We start from the raw sequence: 26,435 nt of genomic DNA on the forward strand, positions 1-26,435 counted from the left end.
CCCGAGCAGCTGGCGGTGGGTCCCTGGAGAGGATCTAGCGGTAGGGCTTAAAAATGCTGCAAGATCCCCAGGCGGTTCCTGAGCGTTGGCTCGTCCTGGGCGGGCTGGTCTACCATGCGGCTAGTGGCTGGGCAGGTTTGGGTGGGTGCATGAGTGGGAGACACATGGACAGACACATTGTATGGACTAGAACTAAATATTTATTACTTAGAGGAAAGACAGAGTGTGGGGGAAGAAGAAGAGAAGAAAGAGACAAAGAAGGGGGAAAGGTGGGAGACACACACACGCCAAGAGGGGACAGACAGAATCCAAGATGGCAGGGGGGGTGAAGGGCAGGGGTCTCTGGGATTGGGCGTGGCCTGCCTCTTAAAGAGACGAAAACCATAATGCTTCCAAATGCATATGCTATTTCTTATTAAATATTCTAGAAGAAAAGAGAAGTATCACTTCTTTCATGCATGTACTATTAGATGGGGCTGGTGCTAACTGCAGTAGCCTGGGGAGTGAGCATACTCACAGGTCAAGAATCTAAGCCTGCTAACCAACTACAAACTACACACTACAAAAAATGACAGCATAGAATAGCATGTCAAATGTTACATATAGTCAAAGAGAAACTTGCAAAGTTGAATCACTATTTCAGCCAAGTCTTTCTTTTGCAGCCAGCATGTAGTGACTATGTTAAAAAACAAAACAAAACAAAACAAAACAAACAAAAAAACAGCACATTGCTGTAATTTACCCTTCAGGAAAATGAATCCAATTGTTCTGTGGTTTCATTTCCTCCAAGTGTAAGAGCCGGTTGTGTCTTGTTGGGCTCCAGCCTGGGTAAGGGAGGAAGGCCTGGGTTGCTGCTCAGACCCAGATACCTTCAAGTCAGCAACCACAACATTCTTCTCTCACTCTTTTGAACCCCACAAATAACAAAGTAAAAGTTCTTTTGGAACAGATTGTAGAATTAAGTGCTAATAAAAAAACTGAATCCCAGAATTGCTCGGTCTGTCTAAGGATATGGCTGAAGATTCTCCAAGCGATTCCAACATCCCCTAGGATCCCACAGTATACCCCAGCATCCCTCCCCGATGTGAACACAGGTTTCCTGTGCATTTCCTCTGAGGAAGGTGAAGGAAAACAAAGCTGGTTTTCCTCCTATTTTCCCCTTTTACGAGATAACTTGGCTCGCAAGAGACCTATTGTAACCATCACATGGTTTTCCTGATCACATTCCTTTCCTTACAATCACACAAGGAGCTTTCTGCTCAATATCAAAGGCCTGCATGTCTAAAATTCACTTACAGTCCAGGATTTAAAGTTGAAATCATAAAAGAGCCATTGACAACAAAATCATTGTCAACCTAAACTAAATATATAGGTTCTGATTTCATGGACATAGAAATGGTTCTTCAGACTAGCAGAGGGCAGTTTACATTCCTGGTGAGAGTAGGAGGCTTATGTCTGACTTCTCCTTAAAGTAACTGATGACATCATTCAAGGGAATTTGTTGCTGAATAAAGACCTCCTTTAGAAAAACTGACAGTACAGTCAATACTACAAATCAAAAGTGTGTGTTGGAGTGGGAGTGTCAGTCATGTAAATTCTGTTCCTAATTTACACTGTGTAAGCTCAGAAGCAACTCTGAGGGACATACACATAATATAAAAATTACATATGCCATCAAAATATATGTATTTTATATATATATATCATCAAATTACAATATTTTCTCACGAACTATACTCCAGAGTAACATACACACACACAGGCGCGCGCACACACACACACATGATGTTTTAAGTAAGGTTATAACTATGGGTTGGACTATATTTCTAACTGTCTTTGTCTATGTGTAGCCAGGGAGCCTTGGGTTGGATAAGCCAATGAGATATAAATAAAACACTTTTCTGTCTGCATTCTTGAAATTTAAAGTGGAACAGAATACATGAAAATGTCCTAATTAGGAGCTGGAGAAATGGTTCAGTAGATAAGAACAGGATAGCACTTGCTGTGTGTGCAAGTATGAGAACTTGAGTCTTCAAAACCCCGGGAGTAGAGACCTGCCTGTAACCCAAGCATGCTGTGAGACTGGGAGATGGCTGGTTCTTCTGGTTGCCAGCTTAACTGCAGTCTGGGTAAAAAAACCTCACTCAAAAAGATGAAATGTAAGTAATAGAGCGAGACTCTCAATGTCTTAAATCACACAAGAACAGGCATATACACACACTCACTCTTACACACACAAATACACACAGAGAGAGAGAGAGAGAGAGATGCATGCAACACGTTTAATGCAAATAAGTAAAAATGTAAATATTATTATTAAAACAATTATTTTATATGCTAAGAATGTAAGTGAAATAGTGAACAGGAAGGACCAGTGGGGCATTGTCAAAGGACTTTCTGATGTCCTGGGGTCGTAATTTCAAGCAGTTTAAATTCATATTGTAAGAGTTCTCTTCACTGAAATCAGTCTCATTATTCAGAAAGTTTATTCCACTTCAAAGTCTGCAAGTAGGAGTGAATCTTTCTATTAGACTTTCACCCCTGGAAAGGAAATGTACACGCACGTCCGCACACACACACAGAGCACAGAGACAGACGGAAAGAGAGAGATCCTTCTTCCCAAATGACCAAACTAATGTCGAGCTGACAAAACTAAACAGCACAAGAATATTTACATAAAACTCACAAAACAGGCCAGGCCGTGGTGATGCATGCCTTTAATCCCAGCTAAACAAAAAGATGAGATCAGAAATATATATATTAAATATGAAAATACCAGCGACATTAGATATGTTAGACCAGGGTGAGTTCAGGGAAATTTTTCTATGCTTATCTCTCAATGTATTTTCACTGTGTTTTCTTCTATTGATTTCATAATTTTAGGTCTTATATTAAAGTCTTTTGATTTTGAGCTGATTTTTGTGTAGGTATACAACTAATTTCATTCTTCTAAATTTGGATATTCAGTTCTCCTCGAAGTGTCTGTTTCAGAGGCTCCTTTGTTCAGTGAATATTTTTGGCATCTTGATCAGCAATGATTCGGCTTGATTTATTCCTGGGTCTTCTATCTGTTGGTCCACACTTCTCTTTGTGTGCTAGTGTCTGGGTCTTCTGTCTGTTGGTCCACACTTCTCTTTGTGTGCTAGTGTCTGGGTCTTCTGTCTGTTGGTCCACACTTCTCTTTGTGTGCTAGTGTCTGGGTCTTCTGTCTGTTGGTCCACACTTCTCTTTGTGTGCTAGTGTCTGGGTCTTCTGTCTGTTGGTCCACACTTCTCTTTGTGTGCTAGTGTCTGGGTCTTCTGTCTGTTGGTCCACACTTCTCTTTGTGTGCTAGTGTCATATGGTTTTCACTACCAGCGCTTTGCAGTATAATTCAAGATGATGTGTTGTGATGCTTACATATTGTTCTTTTAGCTCAGGACTGCTAAACTCCAGAATATTCTGTGTTTCTATACAAATTTTAAGATCGTTTTTTTCCTAGATCTATAAAGAAGTTCTTAGAAGATGGATGGAGTTTGTACCAACTCTACAAGACTGTTGCAACAGAGACATTTTTACAATATTCATTCTGCCTATTCAAAGCATAGGAGGTTTGTCCATCATCCAGTGTCTACTTCAATTTCTTTTCTAGTTTCTTGAACTTTTCATTGTAGGGACCACTCACCTTCTTGATTAAGTTTATTCCTGTACATTGTTTAGACTGCTATGGGTGTTTTTTTTTAATTTCTATCTCAGGAAATTTGTTAATAATATTCCAAAGTTATAGGATTTTTTATGGCTTTGTACCTTTCTATTTCACTAAAAGTGTTTATCATATCTAAGAACTTTCTGATAGAATTTTTAAGATGTTTAAATAGGTCCACTACTAAAAAAGATAAATTTGCTTCTTCATTTCCTATTTTTACCAGTCCTATTTCTTTTGTCTTGTTGATCACACTAAAACTTGAGGTATCATGTTAAATAAAAGTGGAGGAAGCAAACATCTTGTGACTCAGATTATAAAAGAAATGCTTTCAGTACTTGCATATCAGGTATGCTGTCAGCGGTAAATTCATTGCACATTGTTCGAGTAGATGCATTCCCCTTCTATTCCTAGTTTTTAGTACCTTATAAAATTAGATATGCTGGCTTATGTGCAGCTTCCCTCTGCTTGGTGGGGTCATTTCTGCCCACTTATCTTCACTTTTTGGATATTTCTGCAGCATTTTTTAGAGACAAAAAGTAGTTGGTTTTCTTTTTCTTAATTTTTTTTTTGTTGTTTTTTACCTGGTCAGTAAGTCTACCTCTTTTTTTTCTCTTCTCTTTTTTAAATTGATTTTTATTGAGGTCTCCTTTTTTCTCTGTTCCCCTCCCTGCCTCTCACCTCCCCCATTCAGCCCTCCCTCAAGGTCCCCATGCTCCCAATTTACTCAGGAGATCTTGTCTTTTTCTACTTTTTACTTCCCATGTAGATTAGGTCTATGTAAGTCTCTCTTAGTGTCCTTATTGTTGTCTAAATTCTCTGGGATTGTGGTTTGTAGGCTGGTTTTCTGTGCTTTATGTTTAAAACCCTACTATGAGTGAGTACATTTGATAATTGTCTTTCTGTGTCTGGGTTACCTCATTCGAAATAACTTTTTCTAGCTCCATCATTTTCCTGCAAAATTCAAGCTGTCGTTATATTTTTCTGCTGTGTAGTACTCCATTGTGTAAAAGTACCACATTTTCCTTATCCATTCTTTGGTCGAGGGACATTTAGATTTTTTCCAGGTTCTGGATATGACAAAGTTTGAGCACAGTTGAGAACATGTCCTTGTGGCACAATTGAGCATCCTTTGGATATATACCCAAAAGTGGTATCATTGGGTCTTGAGGAAGGTTGTTTCTTAATTTTCTGAGAAATCTCCACACTGACATCCAAAGAGGTTATACCAGCTTGCATTTCCACCAGCAATGCAGGAGTGTTCCCTTTTCCCCACAACCTCTCCAGCATAAGTTGTCATCAGTGTTTTTGATCTTGGCTATTCTTACAGGTGTAAGATGGAATCTCAGGGTTGTTTTGATTTGCATTTCTCTGATGACTAAGAATGTTGAACATTTCCTTAAGTGTCTTTCAGTCATTTTAGATTCCTCTGTTGAGAGTTCTCTGTTTAGGTTTGTACTCCATTTTTTATTGGATTATGTGTTCTTTTGGTGATCAATTTCTTGAGCTCTTTGTATATATTGGAGATCAGACCTCTGTCTGATGTGGGGTTAGTGAAGATCTTTTCCCATTTGGTAGGCTCTTGTTTTGTCTTGTTGACTGTAACCTTTGATTTACAGAAGCTTTTCAGTTTTAGTAGGTCCCATTTATTAATTGTCTCTCTCAGTGTCTGTGCTGTTAGGATTATATTTAGGAAGTGGTCTCAGTGCCAATGCATTCAAATGTACTTCCCACTTTCTCTTACATAAGATTTAGTGTGGTTGGCATTATGTTGAAATCTTTGATCCATTGGATTTGAGTTTTGTGCATGGTGATAGATATGGGTCTATTTTCATTCTTCTACATGTTGATATCCAGTTATGCCAGCACCACTTGTTAAATATGCTTTCTTTTTTCCGTTTGGTATTTTTTGCTTCTTTGTCAAAAATCAGGTGTTGGAAGATGTGTGGATTGATATCTGGCCTTCTATTCGGTTCCATTGATCCTCCTGTCTGTTCTTATGCCAATACCAGGTGGTTTTTAGTACTGTAATTCTGTAGTAGTGTTTGAAGTCAGGGATTGTAATACCTCCAGAAGTTCTTTCATTATACAGGATTGTTTTGGCTATCCTGGGTTTTTTGTTCTTCCATATGAAGTTGAGTACTGTTCTTTCAAGGTCTGTGAAGAATTTTGCTGGGATTTTGGTGGGCATTGCATTGAATTTGTGATTGCTTTTGGTAAGGTTGTCATTTTTACTATGTTAATTCTGCCTACCCAAGAACATGGAAAATCTTTCCACTTTCTGGTGTCTTCCTCAGTTTCTTTCTTCAAAGATTTAAAGTTCTTGTCATACAACTTTTCCACTTGTTTGGTTAGAGTTACTCCGAGATATTTTATGTTATTTGTGGCTATTGTGAAGGGTGTTGATTCTCTGATTTCTTCCCCAGGCCTTTTATCATCTGTGTACAGGAGGGCTACTGATTTTTTTAAGTTAAACTTGTATCTTGCTACATTACTGAAAGTGTTATGAGTTGTAGAAGTTCCTTGGTAGAATTTTTAGGATCACTTATGTAAACTATCGTATCATCAGCAAACAGTGAGAGTTTGACTTCTTCTTTTCCAATTTGTATCCCCTTGTTCTCCTTTTGGTGTCTTATTGTTCTAGCTAGGACCTCAAGAACTATATTGAATAGATATGAAGAAAGTGGACAACCTTGTCTTATTCCTGATTTCAGTGGAATCACTGGGAGTTTCTCTCCATTTAGTTTGATGTTGGTTGTTGGCTTGCTGTATATTGCCTTAATTATGTTTCGGTATGTTTTTGTATCCCTGATCTCCTCAAGACCTTTATCATGAAGGGATATTGTATTTTGTCAAAAGCTTTTTCGGCATCTAATGAAATGATCATGTGGCTTTTATTTTTCAGTTTGTTTATATGGTGGATTATGTTGACAGGTTTTCCTATGTTGAACCATCCCTGCATCTCTGGGATGAAGCTGACTTGATCATGGTGGATGATGGTTCTGATGTGTTCTTGGATTCGATTTGCCAGTATTTTATTTAATATTTTTGCATCAATGTTGATGAGTGAAATTAGTTTGTAATTCTCTTTCTTAGTATTATCTTTCTTTGCATATCATAGTTGTAGCCACATAAAAAGAGTTTGGCAATGTTCCTTCTGTTTCTATTGTGTGGAATAATTTGAGGAGTATTGGTATTAGTTCTTCTTTGAAAGTCTTATAGAATTCTGAGCTTAAACCATCTGGTCCTGGGTTTTTTCTTTTTTTAGTTGGGAGACTTTTGATGACTATTTCTTGAGCAGGTATAGGTCTGTTTGCTTATCTGGTCTTGATTTAATTTTGGTAAGTAACATTTATCCAGAAAGTTGTTCATTTGCTTTATGTTTTCCAATTTTGTGGAGTACAGCTTTTCAAAATATGACCTGATGATCCTTTGTATTTTCTTCGTGTCTATTGTTATGTCCTCATTTTCATTTCTGATTTTGTTAATTTGGATATTCTCTCTCTGCCTTTTAGTTAGTTTGGATAAAGGTTTTTTGTTGATTTTCTCAAAGAACCAACTCTTTGTCTCATTGATTCTTTGTATTGTTTTCTTTGTTTCTATTTCGTTGATTTCAGCTCTCAATTTGATTATTTCCTGCCATCTAGTTCTCTTAGGTGAGTTTGCTTCTTTTTATTCTAAAGTTTTCAAATGTTCTGTTAATTCATTAATGTGGGATTTTTCCAGCTTCTTTATGTAGGTGTTTAGTGCTATGAACTTGCCTCTTAATACTGCCTTCATTGTGTCCCATGAATTTGAGTATGTTGTGTGGTCATTTTCATTGAATTTTAGGAAGTCTTTAATTTCTCCCTTATTTCTTTCTTGACCCATTGATGATTCAGGTAAGCATTGTTTAATTTCCACATGTTTGTAGGTTTTCTGGAAATAGTATTGCTGTTGACTTCCAGTTTTAAAGCATGGTGATTCCAATTTTTTTGTATTTGTTGAGTTTTGTTTTGTTACCGAGTATGTGGTCAATTTTTGAGAAGGCTCCATGAGGTGCTGAGAAGAAGGTATATTCTTTTCTGTTTGGATTGAATATTCTATAGATGTCTGTTAAGTCCATTTGAGTCATAACATCTGCTAGTTCTTTTATTTCTCTGTTCATTTTTTTGTCTGATTGACCTGTCCAGTGGTGAGAGGGAAGTGTTGAAGTCTTCCACTATTAGTGTGTGTGATTAAATATATGATTTAAGCTTTAGAAGTGTTTCTTTGACATATGAGGGTACCCTTGTATTTGGGGCATAGGTGTTCAGTATTGAAATTTCCTCTTGATGGATTTTTCCTGTGACTAATATGAAATGACATTCTTTGTCTCTTTTAACTGATTTTAGTTTGAAGTCTATTTTGTTAACTATTAGGATAGCTACACCTGCTTGTTTATTAGGTCCATTTGATTGGAATATTTTTTCCCAACCCTTTACTCTGAGACGATGTCTGTCTTTGAGGTTGAGATGTGTTTCTTGTATGCAGAAGAAGGAAGGATTCTGTTTTCATATCCAATCTGTTAGCCTGTGCATTTTTATAGGTGAGTTGAGTCCATTTACATTAAGGGATATTAATTACTAGTGATTGTTATCTCCCGTTAATTTAGTTTTCTTTGTTGGTATTCTTAATTTGTGCGTTTTTCCCTCCTTTGGGATTTGCTGCTATGAGACCATCAATTGTCTGTGTTTTTGTTGGTGTAGCCAACTTCCTTGGTTTGGAGTTTTCCTTCTAGTATTTTGTATAGGGCTGGGTTTTTGGCTAGGTATTGATAAAATCTAGTTTTGTCATGAAATATCTTGTTTTGTCCAATTGAAACTTTTGCTGGCTATAGTAGTCTGGGCTGGTATCTGTGGTCTCCTAATGTCTGCATAACACTTGATTATGATTTTCTGGCTTTCATTGTCTCCAATAAGAAGTCAGGTGTAATTCTGATAGGTCTGCCTTTATATGTTACTTGGCCTTTTTCCTTTGCGGCTCTTAATATTCTTTCTTTACTCTGTATGTTTAGTGTTTTGATTATTATGTGCTGAGAGGACTTTTTATTTGGATCCAGTCTATTTGGTGTTCTGTAAGCTTCTTGTATCTTCTTACGCATAGCTTTTTTTTCAGGTTGGGAAAGTTTTTTTCTAAGATTTTGATAAATTTTGTGTGCTTTTGAGTTGAACTTCTCCTTCTTCTATACCTATTATTTTTTAGATTTGACCCTTTAATGGTATCCCATATTTCCTGGATATTTTGGGTTACACTTTTGTTAGATTTAATGTTTTTTAACTGATGAGTCTATTTCCTCTATTGTATCTTCAGTGCTTGAGATTCTCTCTTCCATCTCTTGTATTCTGCTGTTCATGCTTGCATTTGTGGTTCCTGATTGTTTTCTCAGGACTTCTGTTTCATAATCCCTCAGTTTGTGATTTCTTTATTGTCTCTATTCCAGTTTTCAAGATTTGCTGATGTCTTCCAATTTTTTGTTTGTCTTTTCCTCCATTTCTTTGAGGGAATTTCTCATTTCCTCTTTTAAGAGTTTCAAACATTCTCTTGAAGTTATTTTTTAGGTCCTTTTTTTTCTGTTTTATCCATATTTGGTTGTTCAGGTCTTGCTGTTGTAGGGTCTTTAAGTTTTACTGGTGTTGCTTGGCCTTTGCAGTGTTAAATGTGCTTTTACCTTTTCTATTCATCTTTTCCTCTAATAGGTGTGGTTGGGGCTGTCTGAGAGATTCTGTTGAATAATCTAGGTGTGAGTGAATCCTAAACTCAGTTGGTTGTTCCTTGGTACAGTTGGTGTCACAGTTCTAGTTACCCTGTCAGTTACTCCATGTTCCTGGAGATAGCTCAGCACTCCTGTGCTTTGCTCTGCTCCCTTGGAGTTTGCTGTCTCAGTTCTACTTTGGCCTAGGTTGCCAGCTTTGACCTGTTTCTATAAATCCTGGTCTGGAACCCCTTCTACAGAAGTCTCTGGCTTGGAGTTGGACCTGGGAAGGTTTCTGGCTCCAGTCTACTGCCTCAGAGGTCCCAGGCTCGGGTATGCCCAGACCCACAGAGGACCTGCTTACTCCCTCAGAGGTCCCAGACTCATGCTCAGACCTGCAGATGTTCTGGGTTCCTGCCTATTCCCTTTGATATCCCAGAACAATGCCTGCACCCACAGAAGTCCTGGCTCAGGCCTAGTTCCTGGGAGGTCCTAGACTCACACTCAGACCCACCTGGGTCCTGGCTTAGATCTACTCCCTTGAAGGTCCCAGACTCACATCCAGACCCTCAGTGGCTTCTGGCTCTGGCTCACTTGCCCAATGGTTACTCCCCTGTACCTGTTTTGGTGGAGATGGCTGATTCTAGATCTGGTCAGTGGCTCAGTCTTGATCCACCAGTGTCCTGGTTCTGGGTTGGCTCCCGGGACTGGGTTTGCTCCTGGCTTCTGCTCCCGGTGGAGCTTGTTCCCTCTCAGTCCTAGGTAGCTGGTTCAGTCCAACTCCGGTTCCAGTGAATATTGCTAACTCTGAGTCAGGTCGCTGTCTCAATCCTGGTCCACCAGTTAGTCTACCTCTTTTAATTGGATGGTTCAAGGCACTTTCACTTAAGATTATTGTTATGAAGTCTTTGTTCTATTCATGATTTTGCTCTATTTTGCTCATATATATTACTATGTATTTTCTTCTTTCCCTGTTTGTATTAGTGATTTGTTGGTTTACCTTCTCATGAAATGCATTCTTTTCTGCACTATTATGGATTATATTGGTTTCATTATTTCTCTATGTATAATAGTCCTTTAAATATTTTCTGCAGTGCTGCCTTGGATGTCATTAGTTGCCTTAATTTGTGCTTGTCTTGAAAAATTCTTATTCCTCCATCAACTTTAAGAGATAATTTTGCAGGATATAGCAACTTGTTGTGAACCTTGAAATACACTATCCCATGCCTTCTTGCATTTAGGCTTGATTATCACAGATCTGATTTATCCTGATGCCTTTGTGTGGGAACTAATACTTCTCTTCCATCATCAATATTGTTTGACTTTTTTATATTTTTGAAAACTTGACTATGACATGTCACAGAGAAGTTCTTCTCTAGTGTTATCTTTTGTGCAGAAAGTGCATCTAGATTGTGTATCTGCATTTCTTTCTGTGGGCTTGAAAAATATTCTGTAATGATTTCACTAAACTAAATCTATGCTTTTATTCTTTATTTTAGCCCCTTCTTCATCCTGTGGATTCTTACATTTGATCTCTGAATGTGTCCCATAGTTACTGAACATAATTTATTCATTTATCTATTTAGTTGTTCTATTTGATCACTTATCCTTTATAAAAGAGGATTTTAAATTATTTTATTGAAACTTCATTTTTTTCTAGTATTGAGAATCTGTGAACTTAGGGAGGAATCATGGTAACTTATTTCCTCCTACTGTGTGTGTGTGCATGTGTGTAGTGTGTAGTGTATTTCTTTGTTGTGTTTTGCCTGTCTTTGAGATATATGTGCCCTCCAGTGTTTATATTTATTTCTTCTCTTCTCCTGCTCTTTTAAATCTGATTGTCTTATTTTCTGTGAGTCTATATGGTTGTTAGAGTTAGCCATTTATCCTGAGTTTGAGACTGGAGGCTTACGGGCAGAATATGCCAACCGGGATAACTGTGTTAATGGGTACTTGTGAGTAGGGCCTGAGGGGGACCAGCATCCAGAGTATATTTTGATATTTTAAATAAACACCCCAATTAGCCATTTTGAGTCTGAAACCTAAGAGTTAAGTCCCAAAGAAACTCAGGACAAATGGCTGAGGTGCCATTAACATATCAAGACAGACCCTGCCCGGCCACCAGGCTCTCTCAGCATCACAAGTACCTGTTACAGAGTCCTAGTTCCTCTTAGCACTTCCCATCCCCAGCCCCTACCATGAACCTCTCCAGTCCCTGAGCTTGCTTCCCTTCTCCCTTTTCTCATTCATTATAAACCAGTCTTTTCAGCCGCCCACTCTCTTGGTTTCTCTTAGTTCTTTTCTTGGGCTCTTGGTTTTTCTCCCTTTTCTTTCCCCTATCCTGCCCCTCCCTCCCTCTTCTCTTCCTCTCTTGTTCTCCTCTCTCTCTCTCTCTCTCTCTCTCTCTCTCTCTCTCCTCTCATTACCTGGTTCAGTTGACTGGCCATGTCTAGTCCATTACAGCTTTCTCTAGTTGCTCTAGAGTCTCCCAGGTGCCTTTGTTTGTTCTCTCCCTTGTATCTACAATAAAAACTTCTCCTCCACTGTACCTTGGAGCCATTATGTCCTCATTTTCATTCACTGATGAGCTTTTACTTGGACTTTTATAGTTCATGAGTATCTAGAGGGGTGTGTAGACTTCTTTAACCAATATGGAGTTCAGGCAGTTCTTAAAGTTTAACTTGTAGTAGAAGGCACTTGGATCCTGTAAATGCATCCCAGTAAGAGTAAAAGAGAATGGCACTAGGCTACTGACTGAAAGTAGACTATAGTATTTTTAGAGCTAAGAGTATTAAAAACTAAGCAGTAAGTGTTAAATAAAAATAATAAGAAAGAGGCAGCTCCACCGGCACAAGAAATCCAATTAGGTCAAATCAAACCAAATCAAAATGTCCATCATTTTATTAAGAATGTCATTCTTGGGTGGCCTAGAGTGTGGCAAGGAGACAGAACAGCAGGGAACCCATGCAGACCCGACAACCACGTGATTCTCCTTTGGGAGTCCACTTAAATACCCTGTGGGAGGGGTCAGAACCTGGCATGCTGGGATTTGGAGTCTAGACCGATAAAACTCCCAGGCCTGGGGGGTTGGGATGGATATCAGGCGCTATGATCCCAACTTGACATTAAGAAAAGAACTAGAAAAGAAAATGGATAAAGTATGAGTTAATTAGGAGATATTATAAAGAAAATAATATAGATTAAATGCAGAAAAAAGAAAAGGTGGTTATGACCACACTTATTCCGGAAAGATACAAATAAAACAAAACCACTAAACATCTAAAATGAAAAGAATAAATAAGAAAACAAATGAAATTTTAAAATGAATAAAATTAAATAGAAGATATTAGAATATCTGGTGTGTGTTAGTTAATTTGGGAAGAAAATTCAAGGAACAAGGCTTTCCTCTGGAAGGGATCTTTTGATTGATAAGAAAGGAAATCTTGCTCAAATTAGCAAGCACAGGAAACCCCGGTCATATCTGTGATTTGGAAATAATTGTGGTTTTGTTTGTTTTCATGTGCTGTCATATCTTAAGGTGATGGCCTTTTACATTAAACCTTTCTTTTCTTTTCTTTATTGTTTTTTATTGAGCTATACATTTTTCTCTGCTCCCCTCCTTTCTTTCCTACTGCCTACCCATTCCCATGATCCTCACACTCCCAATTGAATCAGGAGATCTTGTCTTTATCTCCTACCTATGTATATCTATGAATGTCTCTCTTAAGGTTGCCTTTGTTGTCTCGGTTCTCTTGGGTTGTGGACTGTAGGCTGGTTTTTCTTTATTTTATGTCTAAAAGCAACTTACAAGTGAGTACATATTATATTTGTCTTCTTCCTATTTCTCCTGGTTGCCCATGGGAACTAGAGGGAAAGACCCTATTATTGAAGACAGCACACATTTGGATGTAGGACATGGAGAATCAGACTGGAGCTGAGCTAGGGACTATCTGTGTGTGCAGAGCTTGTGCTGTTTTTTCTCAAAAATAATGAATATTTCTCCATTAATAAGTTTCTTTGAATTTTCCAAGTGATACTTTTAGACAATCTTAAGTAGTCAAAACAATCATTTAACATCTATTAATCACATGTGTGTATGTATATATATGTGTGTGTGTGTGTGTGTGTGTGTATGTGTGTGTGTGTGTGTGTGTCAAACTTTCCTTGTAGCACTGCTCTTTGGCTCATTTAGTACAAACACTAATGACAAAAGAAAAGTGATCTAGTGACATGTTAGCATTGTTATGAAAATCTTGGTTTATTTGAAATTGATATGCATTCAGTGCTATGATCTGTATCTTCTTAAAATTTGTGTTTAACATTGTTTTCTCAGGACCTAAGTTAATGGTATCTTGCAATGGAGCCTTTGGAGATAATTAGGATTATATGTGATGATGAGGGCACTTAACCCTCATGGTATCTGTAGTAGCTTCATTAGATGAGGAAGAGAGACGCAAAGGAGCAAGCCTGCTCCACCTCTGCCAGTACTGCTCTGTCTACTTGAGGACATAGAGATCCCAGGCAGCCAGAAGGTGCTCCCCAGGTGCAGCTTCTTCGCCTGGGACTTCCTACCCTCCAAAACTCATAAGGAACTCATTTCCTTAATTTATAAATCACCTAGTCTGTGGTATCCAGTTATAGCAACAGAACATATGATAAAACAATATTAAATATGATAAACAAAAGAACACTGGTATTCCCAGGAGTTCAGTTCAACAGAAATACTCATAGTTTGCATGTAGACATCTGGGCTCCCAGTCAGTCCTTAAAAATTGCGATTTTTAAGTCTAGGCTTTACCCAAACCAACCAGAAGGTGGCAGAGTGGCTACTTGAGAGAAACCAAACAGAAAAAAAGCATTTCAGGAAAAGGTCTTCTCACATCAGAGAATCGAAACTGCGATGGAGACAGCTTTATTTTTTTCCCCACTTCCTTAAGCCCTGTCAGCGTCAGACACACCCTGGTACTTTTCAGCCGGCATGAGCTGGTACCAAGGTAGAAGTACTGTCTGGTAAAGCTTTCATCAAGACTAAGTGAAGGCGTTTTTATCTGAGTTCTCAGGAGGAAGAAAATACAGACACCAGACATTTGCTTCACCAAAATGGAGAGTTTTTCACTTTTTTTTTCAAACATAGAAGAAATTTGAATGTTTTGGTAAGTACAAAATCTTTCCTATTATTGTTGATATTATTGGTGTCTATAGCAACCGCTTATTGAACAGGCAGAAATGTGCTTTGAGGCTAGAAAGTTTAAATATGCTTTAAAACAAAACTATTAGGAACCTAGATCGTCTGGACCTTGCTGTGTTGAGAAAGGAGTCTGCTCTATATTAGTCACAGCCGTCTGTGGAGATGCAGTTGGAAATCAGGGACACTTCTACTAATGTCTCCCAAAAAAGCAGCATCTTCAGAAGGAAAAATAAACATTTTAATGCTGACGTTTTTGAAATACACAGCCCCCAAGTCACTCTAAGGACAGGCAGTTTAGACATGGAGCTCCTGACAACATTTTGGAGAGTAATGTCAGATCAGAGGCATCTTTGATAGACAGGAGGGCTGATTTGCTAGGGCTTCCTCTAGTAAGTTTGGAATACGTGTGCTTCATGTTCCTGGTGGGAGCAGGAGCCTTTGTCTGATTTCCCCCCAATGTAACTAATGATGTCACTCAAGGGGAATGTGTTGCTGAGTTATGACCTCCTTCAGAAAAGCTGACAATACAGGCAACCCCATGCATCCTAAGTGTGTGTCGGGATTTTATATCTGTGTGATCCTTCAGAAAAGCAGACCACACACAGTCAACCCCACAAATCCTAAGTGTGTGTCGGGATTTTATATTGTGTGATCCTGTAGCACCTTTCAGGTTTCTTTTATAAACACAGGGCATCTAAAGAAACTCTTACTACAGCGGCATGTAGAGAGAAGTTTTGTCCCCTAGAGAACCCTCCTGAAGTGGCCTCTTTGGTAGCACAATTACATCTACAAAGTAGCAATGAAGATGATTTTATGGTTGGGGGTCACCATAACATGAGGAACTGTGATAAAGGGTCACAGCATTAGAGGGGCTGAGAGCCACTGCTCTAGAGGAAACAGTGTGGAAAGTGAAATCTGTTCAGTTGCATTAGCTAGGCGTGAAAACAGTGTAAATTCACCCTTTTAATTTTATTTGCTTACTTTCTCAAGCAAATATTCCAGCCTGGATCTCCATGCCTCCAACTCTGACGTGGAGACTCAACTTTATACTCTGATATGTTTATGGCATGCAGCTCAGGCACAGATAAGTCACCTAACTCATGACCCACTACACCCAAAGGGGTGGAGACCACATGTGTATAACTGTGAAAGGTTTTCACTAGTAACATTAGGGAGACTCCTGGTGTCCTGATAAATTGTGGCACCACAACCTAGGGCCTGTACTCAGGAGCCTGGGCACACCAGGCAGCTGGATGGCCATCATGGCTCACTGTGTGTCTCAGCAGTGAGAGGGCAGCAGAGGCGGCCCGAACAGAGCAGAGAAAGCAGGGAGTAGTTGAGCTCAGAGCTGGACAGTTGCCTGTGAGTGCATGAGGCTTTGCTTATATATGGGAGTAACAAGTAGTCAGTGGGATCAGGTGTCAGACAGTTGCAATCAGTAAAGGCACAGTCATTTCCTGACCCTTTCTTCCTTGCACAGAAGTCACATCAACTGTACAGAAGGAAGCAGTGACAGAATGGAGATGGCAGTTCTCTGGCATTCACACAGCTCTTGTATCATGTCTGGGTCACTTCTGTTGAGTCCCAAAGACTTTCATGCACAAAGGTTCAGTCAAAAGATGTGGAAATTAATGCTCTTAAGATCTATGTTGTCTTATGATTTGTTAGTCTAGCAGTATCGGAAAGCTACAATGGTACAAGTGTCGAAAAGTTGGACGAGGCCAAGGTGGACTGCTGTGCACAGATGGAATAATATGTATCTCTGATGTCCTGTGTCCTTCAGAATCTTGCCTTTCTGGTCTAGACAATACTAAATATACTGGAATGTTATGAAGTTATAGAAAATAGTGCACCTACCTGGTTATTTATATGTATGAAGCTTAGGTCGGAAACAGAATGCATAATGAATTACGCACCTCCGTCAGGAAAGAAAAGGCAGAATGTCGCCTTAAAACAAGGTCAACCAAGTGATATAAGTTACTACAAGGACCTCTAAAGGGGAAGGCAATAGCATCGAGCAGGCTTCTGGCAGAGAAAGCATAGTCATTTGGAATGTAATTCTCGGACTTCTAGAGTGATGTGCACCAACCCTGCGAATGGTATTGGAGGTGTGTATGAGGGAGTTGTCGCTCGCAATCCCCTACACGGTGAGCAGAAGAACACTGACATTGTGACAAAGGTCATCCACAAGGTTCATGTTTGAGAACCATGCCATCCACCACAAATAAATTACATGTTCACACGAGTGTGCACACACACAACATACACACACACTCATGATGTTTTAAGTTAGGTTATAACTATGGGTTGGACTGTATTTCTAACTGTCCTTGTCTGTGTGCAGTCAGGGAGCCATGCGTTAGATAAGGCAATGAGGTATAAATAAAACACTTTTCTGTCTGCTTTTTTGAAATTTAAAGTCAAACAGAATACATGACAATGTCCTAATATAAGGCTGAAGAGATGACTCAGTGGATAAGCACAATACTTGCTGTGTGTGCAAGTGTAAGAATTTGAGTTGTAATCCTAAGCTTGCACTTAATAAACCCAGGAGTAGAGACCTGCCTGTAACCCAAGAGCACTGTGGGGTGGAGATTGGGAGATGGTTGGTTTGCTGGTTCCCAGCTTACCTGCATTCCGGGCAAGAAAACTTCACTCAAAGGAACAAAATGGATAGCAGTGGAACAGAACTCCCAATGTCTGGAAGTATACAAGCACATGCATATGCACACACGCTCTTACACACACACACACACACACACACACACACACATACACACATGAATGCATGCATAGGCATGCATGCACACACATTTAATGCATAAGTAAAATATTTAAATACAATTTTTAAAACATTATTTTGTATGCTGACTAAGAATGTTAGTGAAACAGTGAACAGGAAGGACCAGGGGGGCATTGTCAAAGGACTTTCTGATGTGCTGGGGTTGTAATTTCAGGCAGCTTAAATTCATAGTATAAGAGTTCCCTTCACTGAAATCAATCTCATTATTCAGAAAGTTTATTCCACTTCAAAGTCTGCAAGTGAGACGTGAATGTTTCTATTAGACTTTCACCATGAAAGGAAATCTGCAGACACAAACACAGCACAGAAAGAGAGAGCAGGAAGAGAGAGAGAGAGAGAGAGAGAGAGAGAGAGAGAGAGAGAGAGAGAGAGAGAGAGAGAGAGAGAGAATAATAAACCACAAGATATATCTAAGAATATTGGCTAGAAGCAAGTTTGTCACCTAAAAATCTGCACAAATATGGATGCAATGTAGTTTCAGGCTGCAATCTGGTGCCTAGCGAGGTGTTTGTACTTCTGTGTACTGAGCTGTATTAAGGGAGGGTAGATACTTCTTCAATTCCTTCAGTTGGTGTTTGTTTTCATGAGCTGGAAGTCTAACTTCAGGTCTACCACTGAGCTATATCCGGAAGTAGACAATGCTGAGGTAAAGTTTTAGAGAAGTCAAGGAAAACAATACTCAGAATGAAGTGTTTGTGGAATAAACAAGTTGAAGCTAGTCCTGAAATCTGAGGTAGAAGTACTGACTGATCAAATGAAGACTTGAAACCTTGACTTGAACTCATCATTACCCTCGATTTTGGAGCAGCCTGTGTTGTGTTTCAGTCATCTGTTTACTCCATCATGTATTTTAGAGGCATCATCGGCTTCTTGAGTGAAGGGTGATTTATGTAACAGGGGCTTCTCTCCACGATACAGTTCCACACTGTCATTTAAGTAGCTTCCCACGTTCCTTGTTCCCATCCCCAGAAAGCACACCCCTAAGCAGAAACTACTGATTTAGTTTACCTCTTCCTGTCCTTTACTTCATGAGAATACAGTCATACAGTGTGTTCTCTTTGTCAGTGCCCTAGTTGCCTGTAGCTTGAATTCTAATTGGTCTTAATAATAAAAACCCCGAGTCAGATATTGCGGGTGATTGCTAAAGGCTCAGAGAGGTGGTGCAGCCAGCCGCTAGTGAAACCTTTTACCTTAACCAATGGTCAGTCTGAAGGGACGATCTTGTCCTCAGCCTTCAGAGACTTTGTCTTCTGCCTGCAACTGTCTCCACCAAAACTCAGCCTGCACTGAGCTCCTGTGTCCTTCTGCCTTACCTCCCTCCTCCACCCAGCCACATCACTGCTGGCTCCACCTCCCTAGTGCTGGGACTAAAGCTTTGTGTGAGCTCTGTTTCTCTTTTAGACAGATTCAACCTTATTTCGCCCAGGGTGACTTTGAACTAACAGACATGTGCCTCTGCCTCCAAGTCCTGTGATTAAAGGTGTGTGCCACCACTCCCTGGCCTCTAGTGGCTTAGCTCTGCACTCTGATCTTTAGGCAAGCATTATTTGCTAAAACCTAAACGTTCACTAATGTGTGAGAACTCTCTGTTCTTGCTGAATCAGCACGTCAGTCTTTCTGTTTTTGTTGACTTATGAGGCGAGTATATACTTAATTTCATGAAAATATTCAAACTGTTTTTCAGATTAGCTGAAACAATTTGCATTCCCACAAGCACTTTCCAAAACCCCATTCACTCTATGCTTTCACCAATATTTTCAGTTACAGGGTTTAACGCCAGCCATTCCGTTGTAGTTTAATTTTTTTTTTTTCGAGACAGGGTTTCTCTGTGGTTTTGGAGCCTGTGCTGGAACTAGCTCTTGTAGACCAGGCTGGTCTCGAACTCACAGAGATCCGCCTGCCTCTGCCTCCCGAGTGCTGGGATTAAAGGCGTGCACCACCACCGCCTGGATCTAGTCTAATTTTTGATGTCTATAATCGGCTAAGATTTTGGAGCTGCTGTAGACTCCAACCTACTACATCCATCCACATTGCTGGCAAAAGTCCTGCAGGTTTGTCATCCCCCAGCTCGTCCTGGCTTGTCCTCAGTTCCAAACCAGAACTGGCAAATTGTCCCCAGTTCACCTAGGTAGAGACCTTTCCATCCCTGGACTTGAACACACTCCTGCTATGTCAGCTGTCTTCAGCTACACAACCTCAAAGTCTAAGCTTTCCAAACACGTGAATCTTGTTTCTTGTCACTCTAGTGGGAACATCAGTGACCTCTGTGATCCACGACCTTACCCTGGCAGTGGGAGTCCTTTCCCTGACTCTTGAATCGGTTTTGGTAAGTCACATATTTCCTCTCACTTCTCACAGTTTATCCATGTAAAGTTGGTTGCAATATCCTCTGATTCACCGTAATTTTTCTCTAGCATCTGGTAAGTTGTTCCATCGCTCGTTCATTCTTCATGGATTCTTCCACACGTGTCATTTTTATCACGTTGTATTGCGTATCACTTTTTGGCTTGGTTGGGTTTCTCCTTTGTGACTGTTTTTACTTTTCTCTCTAAATTTCTTCCTTTAACTCTGTTTTCTTCCTCTTTCTTCCCTATTTAAGTTTGCTGTGTTGCACTTTAAACTCACTAAATTATCAGTCATTCTTTTATTTTTATAGAAGCATGAAATCCTGTAAGTTTCACAGACATTGATTGTACTGTTTCTTTCATGTTTTGATACTCAACATTTTCATGATTGTTTACTTTTAAATATTTTCTCTTTAAAGCATGCCTTTCTAATTTTGCATACTTTTTAATTTAACTTTCATTTGCAATCACACCATCTGAATGCAGTTATAAGAAATAATCATATAGCAAATATACCTTTTATCTTGTTCCCTAATGGTAAAGTCATTCAACACTACAGTACAACACCACATTGGCATTTGTACACTCGAAACACAAGCACTGCAGCACAGACATCTCCCCTGTGTGTCTTTCTAGCTGTGCTCATCCCTCATACTCCATCTTATCTTAACTCCATAGCAACTAATCTGCTGTCATTATAATGGCCTTGCCATTTCAAGAATATGTGTTAGTTGCGGTGTACAGACTGTGACACCAGGGGCTGACTTTTGTCCTTCTGCAGAATTCTCTTGGGGTTTATTGGTGTGTGTTGTAGTGTGGATATAAAATATCCTTGGAGGCTCATGTGCTGAAAACTTTGTCCTTGCGATGTACAGAAATACTGCATCTTGAAAAGGGTGCGGATCATTCAGACTCTGACAGAATACGTGAATTAATCCCTGGATAGAATTGTGGTTTGATAGCTATATTGGAAAGTGGTAGAAACTAAAGGAAGTGGCCTAGTTACAGGAAGAATGTTAGTAGAGGCATGCTTTGAAGACTTTGTTTAATCTACCAGACTCTTCCTCTCTGACTCCCTCTCTGCTGACACGAGGTGGGCAGGTGTTCCCCACTGTGCCTTTCCTCCCTGACATTTCTGACCTGACTTTGCTTAGCTTGACCTTCTCCATTTCCACCCATTCTCTTAAAGTGTCATAACATTTTTTTGGCTGCAAACTTCACTATCAAATGTGCGTGTGTTTATGTGTAATATTTGTGGTAGTTTGAATGCAATCAGCCTCCATAAGCTCATTGGGAGTGGAAATATTAAGATGTATGGCCTTTGTGGAGGAAGTTTGTGTCTCTGGGGGAGTACTTTTAGGTCTCCTATGCTCTTAATTAACTTCCTGTTGCCTGTGGGTCAAGATGCAGGACTCTCAACTCCTCCAGCACCATGTCTGCCTAAATGCCACCACGTTTTTTCTTTATAAAAAAATTTATTTTTCAAAAAAAAAAGTTGCCTTGGTCATGGTGTCTCTTCAAAGCAAAAGAAACCCTAACTAAGATAATATTCTTTAAATTGATATATTCATAAATTGAATATCTCTGCTGACTAGTTAGCTTTACTGGTATGATTACTGACATATTAAGTACGTATTTATAGAAATCTTTATTGTACATTTAACTTTCAGTCTTTTTATTACGTAACAGAAATGGTATATCTAGATCAAATGTTTCCACATTTAGATAGTTCTTCTAAAGTGAATATCAGTGAAGAGAGTGGACACACTGGCCTGAGGCTCCCTCCCGGCTGGCCAGGAGAAATCATGGGCCTGTGCAGCACCTGATCAGTTGGGTGATGCTATTGTAGAGCAAATGTGTGGTGGGGGGAAGAAGGGAGTGAGGGAAAGAGGGAGAGAGAGAGACAGAGAGACAGAGAGACAGAGATAGAGAGAGAGACAGAGAGAGACAGAGACAGAGAGACAGAGACAGAGAGAGAAGCAGAATGGTTCATGTCCTGTAGAAAGAACCAGATCTGAAGAGGTGAAGGTCACAATGAGAAATAGGCTGATATAGGAAGCCTGCTTGGCACCCTGGAACAGGACCAGGGTTGCTGCCAGGGGCTGTCTGGGTCCATGGCCCTGCCCCAGCTACAGTATGTGTTGATGTTCATGGCTCCAAATGTAGTACAGATGTGCAGGGTCTGCACTACCACCTGGGACCATGCTGGTGTCTGAGGGCTACCCTACAACCCAGTGATGCCAACCTGAGTGATGCTACCCTGCACTGCCACCCAGGGCCATAGTGACTTCCAGTCCTGGGCAGCTGCTGATGACTATGTTGTGGTCCATGGTCCTACCACAGTAGGGGTCTATGTAGAAATACATGGCCCATGTTGCCCCAGTGTTGCCACCAAAGGTCACATGAATGCCTGGGTTCTGGGCTGCCACCTGTAGTCATGCTGGGGTCTCAGGGACATGGTGTTGCCAGGGTCATGCCAATCTGGGTGGCCTGTGCTGCCATCCAGGGACATGGTGTCAAGTGGACCTAGGCTGCTGCCAAAGGTCATGTCTGGGTCTGTAGCCCTACTGTAGCCAAGTTCTGTGTTGATGTCTTTTGTTGCTATTGAAGGCCAAGTGACTGCTGGGATCTGGGTTGCCACTTGGGGCCGTATTAGTGTCCAGGGACCAAGCTGATGCTGGGCCCATGCTGAACTGAGAGGAAACATCCAGGCCAATCTGCTACTGATGACAAAGTCTGTGATTCTGCTGCAGCTGGGATCCGTGTTGATATGCATTGCCCACGTTCCCACAGAAGTCCATGCAAACCAAGTGTTGAACCATGTATTGAGGTACAATGGCTATGGCAAGCTGGGAGATCCTCCCTCTTCATTAGAGAGCTAACCCTTCCTCTCATCATGGGTGTTGGAGAGCTGGCTCAACCCCTCTTATGAGGGGAGTGCTCCCAGGGACCCGAACTGACCAGCTTGGCTACCACTCAGGCAAACATCCAAGATGTTGAGTTGGCATTCCCAAACATCTCCCCCAACTGTGATCTGCTGGAGCTTGTGAGGTGATTCAAGGACTCAGGGCACCAGCAGGACGTCTGGGAGAGTTACAGGAAGGGACAATACTGATTGTGTACAAGAAGCCACAGAAGGCTTTAATGAGACCACAACACATTATACAATGAACATTTACAAGTGAAGCCATTTGGACGCAGCAGCTCCCAAGGCCACTGTGAGGAATGAAGAGGTGATTAAGAGACAGGAAGGAAGGAGAAGCAAGGAGGTTTTTGTTGTTGATTTTTTTTTGGGGGGGGGGTTGGTTGGTTTGGGTTTTTTTTTTGTTTTGTTTTGCTTTTGTCTTACATTTGCTTCTTTAATTAACATTCTTATTTGTATTTTTAATTTTAATTTTATCATTTTGTTTTAGTTTTCCTTTGGGAGAATGCTACAAGGTTGAAAGGCAGACATGGAAAGACTGGGAGATGAATGGCATTGGGGTGCTTGGTGTGAAATTCCCAAAGAATCAATAAAAAATTATGTTTAAAAAAATTAAGAGTGAGGACAGTAGACATACTTGGCTTACTTTCCTGTTCCCCATTTAGTAGAATGCTGATCACATGTTTGCAGTTTGCATGGTTACTTTTATCACCACTGTGACCAAACTGTCAAGAAGGACCTTGATCGGGGGCAGGGGTTAGAGGGGATTTACCTTAGTTCACAGTTTCATAGTAGGAAAAGCATAGTGATGAAAATTTTCTGTATAGCTTGCTCATATATCAGCAGATCAGGAAGAAAGGACCTTGAGGAGGCTAGCTATAATCTCTAGCTTCCCCACTGCGGCCATATAACTGCCAGCTAGGTCCCATGCCCAGAATATTCCACAACCTCCCAGAACAGTTTCACCAGATAGGGCTCAAATGCAAACACATGAAGCTGTAGGAGACATTTCAGATTCAAGTCATAACATCCCATCCTCATTAGCTTCCCATTCCTGGCCCCCATAGCCTCATAGTCAATACATAATGCAAATGTATAAAAATCTCAAAAGTCCTAACAACTTTATACTTCCAAAAAATTTCAAAGAAGCTAAAACTCAAGGCAATCATTTAACTGTGAGTTCTATCAATGGGGGGAAAGTTATATTCTTCAACATACACAGAGTAAATCTTCCCAACCCATGAAGAATAATGGTAGCAGTATACCGCTGAGAAGAATGTTTTCTCTGTCTGTTGTGCAGAGTGTTCAGCAGACACCTGTTGGACACTTGATCTAAAGTATGATTTAGCTCTGAAGTTTCCTTTGCTACACATCACTTTAGAAGAACTACCTGGTGGTAAAAGTGGGGTGATGGTTCATGGTTTGGTTTGGTTTTTTGTTCCCTTAACAAAAATGACTTCTCCCTGAGGGCTCATCTGCACCTGCATGACCCCTAGAACCAGGAAGTATCAGCCTTATGTGGCTGAAATCATTACACATAGCACCTCTGTTTCCAGGCTTCTACTAGGATGACCCATTAAGCAGTGCTTAAAGCATTCCACTGTTTTCATAACCCAAAGTACCAAAGACCCAATTCCTCTGAACAAAAACATGATCAGGCCTATCACAGCAATGCCCAATCCTGGAACCAACTTCTGTCTTTGTAAGGTTTTCTGTTGTTGTGAACCTCTTAACTATAATCACCTGCAAAAATCAAAATCAAAAAGCAGATTACATACTTCCAACATATAATGGCACAGGATATGCATTACTGATGTAAAAACAAAAACAACAACAATCAGATCTCTGTAGTAGGAGGCTGCTTGTTTGTTCCCAACTGCCCAGACCACAAAATAATCACACAGAAACCTTATTATTTAAATCACTGCTTGGCCAATCACTTAAGTGTATTGCTAGCTAGCTCTTATATTTTTGGTTCACCCATTTCTATTATTTTATATTTTATCACAAGGCTCATGGTTTACCAGCAAGGTTCAGGATGGCAACTTGCGTCTTTTTCCTCTGGTGGCTCCATGGTGACTCCCTGACTCAGCCTTCTTCCTCCCAGCATTCAGTTTAGTTGCCCCCCCACACACACACCTAGCTCTACTCTGCCCTATCACAAGCCAAAGCATCTTCTTTATTCATTAACTGATAAAAGCAACACATACAGAAAGGACCACCCACACCAGATCTCCTACTCCATTTAGCTTTGTTGACCAAAACAGTTTTTTCACTAGGGCTGGTTCCACTCCCTGTTAGCAACTTACCTTGGCAGGTATCCCATGGCTCTGGCATCTCTGACATCTTGGGTTTTCCAAGGCAACCCAGGCTTCGACTTCACAGCTTCACTCAATGGCCTCTCTACTAGGCCATCATTCAGAGATGTCCCTGACACATTTTGGTCTCGGTGGCTTTCTTTAGGCATAGAGGCAAATTTCATAACCTGTATCTTTTATCCTGAACTCTAAAGCCATAACCACGTGGCTGAAACTGCCAAGTTTGCTGTTTCCTGGGACTGAAGCATGGCCCCCTCATTGAATTATGTTTTCACCAGCTTTCTGTCCTTCACTTGTCATTCCTGAAACTTGCTCCGCAGACCAGGCTGACCTGACACTCCTAGATCCACCAACCGCTGCCTTCCCAGTGTTGGGATTAAAGGTGTGCCTCACAGTGCCCAGCTCTAAACTTCTCTTTACTTCTTTTTTTCAGGTTGGAAATTTAGCTGGGTGGGATATTACCCTGAAGTCACCACTCCTTACATCCCATTACTTAATCTGTTTATCTCCTTGAATGTAGGATTTAGCTCCATTCCACTTCCTGGTTCTCTTTTGTTTCTCTAAGTTTACATTTTGCGATTTACCCTGCTCAGCTTGCTCCTTTTCATTATAAATCTTTCTAAGCATGAACACTAGTAACCACACTATGAGGCTGTTTTGAGATATCCTCTGCCAACAGAATTAATCCAAAACTCTTCACTTTAGCCTCAGAAAGACACTTTGGACAATAGCAAAAGGCAGCCACTTTCTTCACCAAACTCTAACAAGAATGAACTCCAGAGAACATAATAAAATTCTTTTCCTCTTAAACCTCTTGAGTGAGCCCACAATAGTTCAAATAACTCTTAGTGAAATTACTTGGCACAAGTGAGAAGGAAACATGGAACAAGCAACAAACGCACTAAGGAGTTTATTAGAGGAGGCATGCACAGGCCTGGGGAATCAGTGTTCAGAGAGAGGGAGGAAGATGGTGCATCCAGATTTTAAAAGCTGCCTAGCACATGTGCACAAAGGGTTGACATGGCTACATCATACGCAGATGATGGGGGCTCACACATGCACACAAGGGCTTAGCTGAGTCATACGTGAATCACCAAGAGGGGGGTTAACATACCCAGTGGCCATTGGGCACTTCTCCCTGAGGGCTCATCTGCACCTGCATGACCTCTAGAACCAGGAAGTATCAGCCTTATGTGGCTGAAATCATTACACATAGCACCTCTGTTTCCAGGCTTCTACTAGGATGACCCATTAAGCAGTGCTTAAAGCATTCCACTGTTTTCATAACCCAAAGTACCAAAGACCCAATTCCTCTGAACAAAAACATGATCAGGCCTATCACAGCAATGCCCAATCCTGGAACCAACTTCTGTCTTTGTAAGGTTTCCTGTTGCTGTGAAGAGACAACACAGCTATGGCAACTCTTGTAAAGAAAAACATTTAACTGAGGTGGTGGCTTACAG

General features: G+C 40.4%; 1 protein-coding gene across 4 annotated transcripts in view; it reads left to right on the forward strand.

Annotated features, from left to right (window-relative positions):
- The window catches only part of Samd9l (sterile alpha motif domain containing 9 like), a 38,711-nt gene that overhangs the window by 3,708 nt on the left and 8,568 nt on the right, over positions 1 to 26,435 (forward strand). Inside the window, exons 2-3 of one of the 4 annotated variants that reach the window (XM_057789583.1) lie at positions 14,449 to 14,548; positions 19,633 to 19,712. The gene's annotated coding sequence lies outside the window, so the exon portion shown is untranslated. Of the gene's footprint in view, positions 1 to 14,312; positions 14,549 to 19,632; positions 19,713 to 26,435 lie in introns of those variants that run through there. The other 3 variants (XM_057789592.1, XM_057789578.1, XM_057789571.1) reach the window with 3 other exon arrangements.

Source organism: Chionomys nivalis, chromosome 1 (genome assembly GCF_950005125.1).
Source record: "Chionomys nivalis chromosome 1, mChiNiv1.1, whole genome shotgun sequence".
Lineage (NCBI taxonomy): Eukaryota > Metazoa > Chordata > Mammalia > Rodentia > Cricetidae > Chionomys > Chionomys nivalis.